Genomic DNA, 9384 nt, shown 5'->3' with positions numbered 1-9384 from the left:
TAGGAGTAGCGTTTCGTGATAGCCAGCCATTTGGTTGTTAAGAACAAGAGTCGTCTCCTTGGAGGCTGCATGTCCCCATAATGCAATAGTCAAATTGTTAAAATTGTTATCGTTTGGAGCATTTAAAAAAAACAAGTAGTAAATGTGAATGCCACTGCAGCTGTGCTTCATTTACATTTGATGCCAAGCCAAAGGCGTACAGTATAATATAAAAAAATAAAGAAAAATAATTACTGTATGCCCTTCTCTCATATTACTTACTCAATCCCTCCTCCCTGTCCCCTTACTCCTCCTAACATGATTTATACTGTTGTTGTTGTACGACGTTGTCAAGCACTGAAAATTGCAGATCTACAAGTACAACAGATCTTAAATGGGGCATAACTCTGTGTGTTCAGTGCGGACCAGACCAGTCAAGCAGACTTCCCTTCAGCAGCTGTCTGTAAATCCAGCAGATCCCCGTCTGGCACATAATACGCTGGGAGGCATTTTACCTGGGGCGGTTTTTCAAAGGAAAGGCAGCCACCAGATGGACGATGATGACACATGAAGACGGCGAAATCAGGGTGGAAGGCAGGAGGACGTCCTACCATCTCTGATACGCAGGCCCTGTGCAGAAGACAACAGCAAAATGCAACATTTTTGGCACATTGAGGGGCCTCTAGACAGAGCCAAAAGGGATTTCACTTACACCATAGGGGGCACCATAGGGGCCACCACAAATGCTAGATTTCACCAGTTAACAGGCACTTTCATATGCTCACCCTGTGACAGACATCATAGCGAATTGGAAAAACCACACTGTGGATATACTGTAAGGGAAATAATCACCCCACACAGCCAGCTTAGTTTTGCGAGAATACTTTTTTCACCTTTTATAGTTTTTTTTCAAAAAAATGTATACAAATATTTTTGTCAAAATATCTTTAGATTTATTTATTCATTTTCATGAATCGTTGATGAGGGAGCGTTTTGCTGCCATTGCGCGGCTTTCCGCTCTGTTCCCATTGAAAAGCATTGACAGAATCCGCAGCATAGGCAGGATCAAACTTTGGTCTGTCCGTACCCTGAGGGTTGAAGCTGGGTGCTGAACTTTTCATCCAGAGTCAGAGTAACGGTGACTTCATTTAAACAGTATTAACACTGCAGAGTTCAGTGAGCGGGAGGTGCTACAACCCGTAAAAATTAGGAGCAAATAACCTGACGAAGGAAAATCACATAAAATGAGCCTGACTTTGGGATGCAGTTGGAAGTGAATGAAAAAAAAAAAAGCAGGAGAAAAAGTTGATGATTTGTAAATTTGCCAGAAATAAGTTTCCAAACGGAAGAAATTATGCAACTTTTTTTCTCCTCCTCTCTTTCGCATAGTGGAAATAAGAGGGGCCCGGCGCCACTCCGGGGGCTTCGTACGTTCCCTTGTCTGGTCAGAGACAGGGATGACTAATATAAGTGTGTGAACCGACAGAGGCTTAGGTGCTCTGGCCCGCCTCATGCACATGATCTGAGAAAAGTGTCCCCAAGGACCCATGGATCACACACTAACGGGCCCCGCAGGGCTTTTGATTTTCTCTGGAAGATGTTGGCCTCACGCTCCCTCTCCCCCAATCACTTCACTAATATAAGACACACACTCAACTTATGTAATGCCGTCTAAACTGTCAGCATGGCAGAACCGGAGACAGGGGATAGGTCTTCACTGTTGGACAGGTAAAGTGGAAGGAATTATGACACGTTTAGTTTGGATCCACATACTGTACTGTGTAGCTGGACATTGTGTGTAAACCTTCAGAGTGCTTGGCCCGATGTCTAATCAGATTTCCTAAGCGAAGCCGGCTGGGTGACATTCACATCTAAAAGGACACTTGCTCTTGAGTAAAAGCACTCAAGTATTGAATCGACAAGCTCAAAACGCATCACTATGCGATGCGTTGTAAGCTTATAGAGCAGGGATCTTCAACATTTTACAGGCCAAGGACCCCTTAGCTGAAAGATAGATGAAATTGTATGAAATTGTGTTGTAAATTCAACTTTTTCATAGATTTCATAGTTTCATAGCACTATCATCAGTGTGAATTAATGTTGATGTTTGTTATACATTATCTTTTCTATTAATATGTTGGATTCATGTTCATGTGCATTTTCAGACATTTAACCACTTAAAGTCTTAAACCCTCATACTTAGTAAACTTGACCTTTGGCTTCGTGCTTGGTCTGCTCAAACCACTTCACCTGCTATTTTCGCAGAATGTTCCCCCCACAACAGGGATGCTAGGGTTCAAGTGGTTAATGAAAAAAATAATAATCCCAGACCCTGTGTTGAAAACCCATGTTGTAGATCAAATAATTGTAGTTGATTAAAAAGCACAATATTTGCTTCTCAGATGTAGTGGAGTAGAAGTATTGAAGAATGCAAATACTTACAAATAATTGTAAGTTACTTTCCACCACTGCTGGCGATCACCTCATAAATTTCATATTCAATAAATAAACAACTCAAATCATGGGTTGTTTAACCTTCAAACAATGTATTATGTTTGAAGGTGTGTGGTCTTTTCTACTGATATGCTATAATTGCGAATGTTAGAGAAAGAATAGCAGAAACTTAACTGGAACCAATCAGGTTATATAAGTAAACTAGAAGGAATGCGAGCACAACCTCAATCAAAAATGAATGATAAAACAAACTTGCCGGGTGCAACGGCTCCAAAAAGTTCATGATGAGGAGAATGATGCCATTCACATCACTTTATGTCCTTCAGGTATTTTTTCTTTATTTTAGAGCAGGGCAGGCAACATGACGGGCAGGACGTGTTTCACCTCTATGCCTTCAAAAGCGTAAAGTGTGATTACTCTTACCCTAATAGATTACAGCACTGAGTAAAATGTAAAGGTTGTCACTATTACGTAACAGGATAACTTTTCCCACTGACAATTCCAAATAAATCACACACACTGCTGGTATGATTTATTGAATGGGGTAGGGGCCTCCGTCTTGTGATAGAAGTCCACAGATGTCTTGAATACTGCACTAGACGGTGGTGGAAAGTATCTAAGTACATTTACTCAAGTACTGTACTTGAGTATAATGTTGAAGCACTTTTACTTTACATAAGTATTACATTTTTTAGATACTTTATACTTCTACTCCACTACATCTCAGAGGCAAACATTGTCCTTTTTTTACTCCACTACGAATATTTGAGAATTTTACTAGTTACTTGTAGATTTTGATTATTATTATAAAACATAGATCAACCACTTATTGAGAACAGCTGATCTACAAGCTCACACCACCTTGTATCGCAGCGCATTGTGAGCTTGTAGATCGGCTGCTTTTTAAAACGTTTTGAATTCAAACATGTAGAATACGCAGGACTTTTACATGTAACAGAGTATTTCTACATTTTGGTATAGCTGCTGTACTTTTACTTAAATAAAAAAAAACAGAATACCACATGTACTGTACTAGACTATGAGTGGGAAGTATTGATGAGCAGCTTTCCATAGACATAGCACTGGCAGGCATTAGCTACGTCATGTCTATGACCAGAGGAGATGGATGCCAATGACAGAAAGCTTCCCAAAACGAGAAATGTCCCTAAAAGGGCGATGACAGGCAGGAGTTCCACCATGGTGACCTTGACATTTTGGGGGCCAGAATTTCAGAAGAGAACCATGTGTGGACTATTGGGTGGAAACAAGGATTGCATCAATTTCATCCATTATTTTATTCGCATGCACGCATGACATTAAAGTCACGTTTTTTCCAATGAAAGTATTGTTTTGGGCTTAGCACTAAACTACCTTTTGCGTCTTGCTTCCCTAGCCCTAACCCTGACCAGGAGGGTTGGCTGAGGCTAAAGTTGTCAAGTAGCCAACTCTGGTACAGTAAGCTTGCCATTACAATGTGTACAAGCAAGCATGGTGACGTAAGATGCATAGACATGTGCATGTTCTAATCCATGGCCTCAAAATGCCTCAAACAGAGATACTTCTGGGGGGGTAGTATGTGCGCTGGGTGAACAAATTAATTGAAATGAGTGGGCAGGGATTCTCTGTGCCCTCTCCAGGTTATTATAAAGCTTTATGCTCTATGCTTTGTCCGTCTGGGGACAGCTCTGGGGCCAGCTCTTGGCTACAGTTCAGTCTATGGAGCGGACAAAAGGAACAAGGAAGGGTCCAAAGTAAACTATTTCCAATGGCAAGAAAGGGTCAACAATCCCTAAATCCCATGGGCACTCAGCGCCTCTGTGCTTCTCTGCGCTTGAATGTGTTTCAGTGTTTGTGAGGATCTCTCGCAGCTGCAACTCATCAGTCATTATCAGTTCTCACAACAGCCAAGTCAATGTCAAGTAATACAGGTAGACCACATACTTGTCCAGATACAGCAATTCAAACACTTAAAACCTACAGTATACGTCATTGACCACATAGTCCACCAGGGGTCTATAGCTGTCCCCCTCCTTTTTCCCCTCTACACCAAATCTCTTTTTTTGATGATCTGCTATTTTCGCTGAATGTTCACCCCAGAATAGGGACGCTAGGGTTCATGTGGTTAATCAACTGACTATGAATCATGGAATATGATTATTCGATTGGGACATAATCACATATTTCCCTTAATCAATAGTGACGCACTGATTAGAACATCACGATTGGAATATACTGTAGGAAATGTTATGATCTCACTGTAAAGCCAATATTAGGCAGATCAGCCAAAGTGCTGACTGTGACTGCTGTCCCCAGTTTTTCCTCTTCAGAAGCAGCATTCCAATTTCCCTGGATCAAAGGCATACTTGTCCAATCTGGACGGTAATACAGTGATTTACTCCAGCTTCTGTGACATATTAGGGCCATTGTAACAACAGTTTAGACTGCTTTAGAGAATTCTGCCCACTTTGCAGTCGCAGCATTTACATTAACCATGAACGTCTTTTAAATCTTTAGTTCCTGAAGGACCCGAATCATTTCACACTCTCAGCTGTCCCCCCAGTCCTAACCTAATCCTAACGGACAGAAACAGGCCAAGGTGGATTTGGACATTAGCAAATAATATTGACATGCAGCATTACCTTTTTAGCACTTAAATACCATTAAAACGCACCTTGAGAATGTCAAATGTGAGGAATATAGGCCAAACAACTCCTGAGTGTTAATTTAACTGTGAGGGTGTAAAAATGGGTCATACTTTTAGTTCAATTAACACTCAGAATTTTGCCACGTAAGAAATGCCAAGTCATCCAGCGCTGCCTGACTAAATTGTAGCTCCTGGCTGGGATAAAAAGTGAATAAGACCAACTATCTGGGACAAGGCGCTGTCTAGGTCGATCAGCGATGGAATGCCTTGACACAGCATTTATCGTTCAGACACAATAATAACCTCTGAGCTATTAGGGCTCCATCTGATAATGAACCAGCAGGGATTTATCAGCCTCTCAGGCCTCTGTACTCTGGCCGTGATCAAGGAAGAGTGCTTCCATCATGGCTGATAGAAGAACTGATGGTAACAGAAATCATGGCCTGTGACAATAAAATGTGTTCAGGACAGATTCCTACAGGCCTTCCTACTTGAATGAAAGCCACTGTACCTCGAGGAAAACAAACTACTTACAGCAGGGGTCTTCAACGCATGCACGCGACTCTCTATTGTATATTAGGATTGTGTTGCAGATTACACTTTTTCATAGATAGTTGGATTCATGCTAATGTGTATTTTCAGGTAGTTAAGCTTTTAAACCCTCAATATCTAGTCAACTAGACCATTGGCTCTGTACTTGGTCTGCTCCGAAAATAGCAGATCTACAAGCTCACAACGCCTCGCGTTGTGCTAATGTTCCCCACCACACAAAGATTTGGCGGACCCCCCTGTAGTTACTCTGAGGACCCCCTAGGGGTCCCGGACCCCCTGTTGAAGACCCCTGACTTACAGTATGTGATTGCTTTTCCTACTGCTGACCTCAAATATTGGTGATAGACCACTGTGATTGGCAGCTTGTACAGTAAGTCAGTGCAGCAGAAGCTGGGAAGTCGAAGCCAGTATTTGAGGTTGGAATTGGTACATGATGAATGATGAATACATACAGTAGGCTACCATAGTAATATGATGATAATCTAAGCTTGTTTGCACACATAAGCGCTGCCGCCAACGCATGATTGATGAGGATACTGTTAGTAAAGATATTTCCACTTTCGCTTCTTCAATTCCCATCTTCAAAGGGACTGTGTCAAACTGTGTCGACTGAACAAATCCATGATTTGTTTTTTATGTCTATCAATAGCATAGTTGAGAGTGCAGGCAGGTGTATGTCCCTATAGCAACATTTAGTTTAAATGTATTTTAGAGCTGTATCATAGTGTATAGACCTTCTGAACTACCTCGACCATGCTGCACTGTGTTTTAGACTTAAGTCATTCCAGGGTGTGACATCTCCATTTCCCTGTGTCTAGACCAGCTTGCTACAATAGAATTATAAGTGTGACTGTTTGGGTGAATGTATTTGTATATTGCCTGACAGAGTGTGTTTGAGCTGATGTGTGTATATGGTGTATGTGTATTTATTTCACTAATGTGAGGCGGAAGTGTTCTGACACAATCAGGAAACATTGTCAGTTCCCAGGTTTATCTGAGGCCCAGCACTGCAGACACCAGCTAATTGTTGTGGGATGTGACGCTTAAACATCACGTGTAATATCGCCACCTTCATAATAATATGACAGGCTGACTCCCTATCAACCTCATGCACCCACTGGGAATGATTCAGTGAAACTAGCTCTAGAGTCTCTGTGTACGGTATGCATGTGTGTGTTAAGAGAGAGGAGAGAGAGAGGAGAGAGAGAGAGAGAGAGAGAGAGAGAGAGAGAGAGAGAGAGAGAGACTTACTGATCTAGTTGTACCTGCCAAATCTCCGTAGGGCCGAGATTTTGTGGTTGATGTGGGAGTGGTTAAGTAGAAAATCAATTCCTTCCTCAATTCCATTGAAATCGCATTCAATTGTTTATAGTTCTGTGAATAACCTAAACCCGATGTGTGTTTCATAACTAATTACTTCACAACCACAAGAACAACATTCTGTTCTTTCCCCGTTTGAACTTCGGGGCTGAAGTGCTGCCTTCTAGCAATCATACACATTGTATTTATTTCTATTGTTTTCCCTGCTCATACCCATCCTTACTTAGCAGGGGAACTTTCGTTACATAACGGAACTGTACTCCTTCCTGAACTCAAAACAGTGATGTTCAAAGGGAACAGTACGTACACCTCCTGTCACACAAATTATGATGAATGTGCACAAGTTGAAACTCACTCCAGGGGCGATGAGAGGAGGATGTGTATCTGTAAAGGCTGGATTATCAAGAGCCACGCTGAAAGTGGCGCAAATGCAGCGTGCCGCCACGTGCAATGGTTCTTTTGGGGGAAATTGAAATGTAACATTTTAATCAGAGCAAATGACAACAGTATGCACCCCATGTCTGATGGCCGATGCTGGCTGTTTTAAAAGTATCCATGAATTACGTAATCAGTTCCAAGTGAACAAGCAATATTTAGCCTGCAGAGGTATATGTTTTTGCTTCCACAGAGTACAGTACAATGTTCCACTGTACAGAGTTTACAGTAGAAATTACCTGCTTTGACTTCAGGCCTACGACTCCACTCCAAACAAAAACCAGCGTGTGAACTGGCAAGTGCTGCACACGTGTCTGCCATCATGATTTCCTTTACAGTGGAAGAGTGATGCCTGATTTATACTGCTCACAAAGCGATGCATTGTAAGCTTGTAGATCTGATTTTGTTGGTGCAGGACACCGGCCTACAAGGCTACAACTACACATAAATCAGGCTTGAGAGAAGAAGGGGGAGAGAACTAGAAGGGGAGAAATAACACAGAGAACCAGCCGGAGGATTAGGCCATATTTTCAAAATCGGTTAATTGTAACCAGAGATGAAACGGTCCCTCTGTCACAGTAAATGGCTGTTAAGCTAGCCTTGGTTCCAAAAATATGGAGCGAGATGACGGCGGAGGTTTGTGTCAAAAACCAAAAAACAGAACAGGGTCTTGTTTCTGTGGAAATCCTGTTGTCGTCATTTTCACTTGGATTTCCATACACCGTGATATTCAGGGCTTACGCTACAGTACACACACCATACAGAAGTGGCACAATAGTCAAGATAATTTGATTGAGAGGATAAATGTTTGGCTAAAATGTCTGTATTTCTTTTCGTCCGGCACAAAAAAAAGAATGAATATACTAAACTGTGAAAGTGAAGGTGAAGGTTTTACGCTTTGTTTTAAAATGGAATTCAATCCCCGGATTCTTAATTCTTTTCGTGTTGGAAAGTGGTGACAACCCGAGACATAGCCACCATCCCCAAGTAATGTCTGGATGTGGTCCCAGACAAAAGGGACTACAGTAGGTACTGTAGTCAGGTTGAGGTAAGGCTAGATGACTATGATGACAGGGCGCCACAGGGACAAAGACAGAGCAGCCAGCCAGTCTGATCATCAGGGTTGAGACAGCGCTCTTTCATCTTCTGAGGGCTTCTGGGTTAATTCCCATGAGTATCAGTCTCACAGGCCACTGAGAGGGGCACACATACAAGAATCACCTATACTGGTCATTCTAGCATGATCTCTTCCTCTCAGGAAACAGTAATAATGGTTACCCTAGACATGATGCATGCATCTATGCATGAAGAGAATCACATACAGCATGCAATGTCTATGTGAACAACACATTCATAGCAAACTAGCACTGTACTGCAATAAACTATTTCACATGATTTTACTGTGTACACAAGCACATTGCTAACATACAGAGTCACAGAGCTTAACACAAAACAGTTACAGTACACTAATAATGGGGAAAGCCCCTCTGTGGCTCTCTCAAACAGTATTTGTATATTTGGGCTCTGATCAAAACCGGAAAATCAAATCATGAGGATCTCAGGAAATGTCGCGCTGATCGGTCCAGTGGTTAGCGAGATTAGCTCAGAACACTCACGCTCCACCCGCTCCGCACGCACGCGCACGCGCACACACACACACACACACACACACACACACACACACACACACACACACACACACACACACACACACACACACACACACACACACACACACACACACACACACACACACACACACACACACACACACACACACACACACACACACACACGGCTAGCCTACTGCAGGGCCATGTCATAAAAATCAAACATGATAATCACTTGATTTCTCCCTAGCTTTTTTGTAGGCATCTAGATGGCAAAATATTTCTTCAAAATTGAGCTTGGGTAGAGGTATTCATCATTATGACGTACTGTATACCTCCTCTACCACATCCACTCCTACCGTATTTAGTGTGCAGAGCATATTAGGGATA

At 42.2% G+C, this 9384-nt stretch overlaps 1 long non-coding RNA gene across 1 annotated transcript in view; it reads right to left on the bottom strand.

Annotated features, from left to right (window-relative positions):
• Positions 1-494: 494 nt before the first annotated feature.
• Positions 495-9384, bottom strand: part of LOC311063451 — a 52108-nt gene continuing 43218 nt past the window's right edge. Inside the window, exon 3 of the long non-coding RNA XR_014602591.1 lies at positions 495-609. This is a non-coding gene — a long non-coding RNA (uncharacterized lncRNA). The remainder of the gene's footprint in view (positions 610-9384) is intronic.

The sequence above is a fragment of the Gymnoscopelus microlampas genome, assembly GCF_963454915.1.
Source record: "Gymnoscopelus microlampas genome assembly, chromosome: 16".
In the NCBI taxonomy this organism is placed as follows: domain Eukaryota; kingdom Metazoa; phylum Chordata; class Actinopteri; order Myctophiformes; family Myctophidae; genus Gymnoscopelus; species Gymnoscopelus microlampas.
This window is presented reverse-complemented; position numbering and strand designations above follow the sequence as displayed.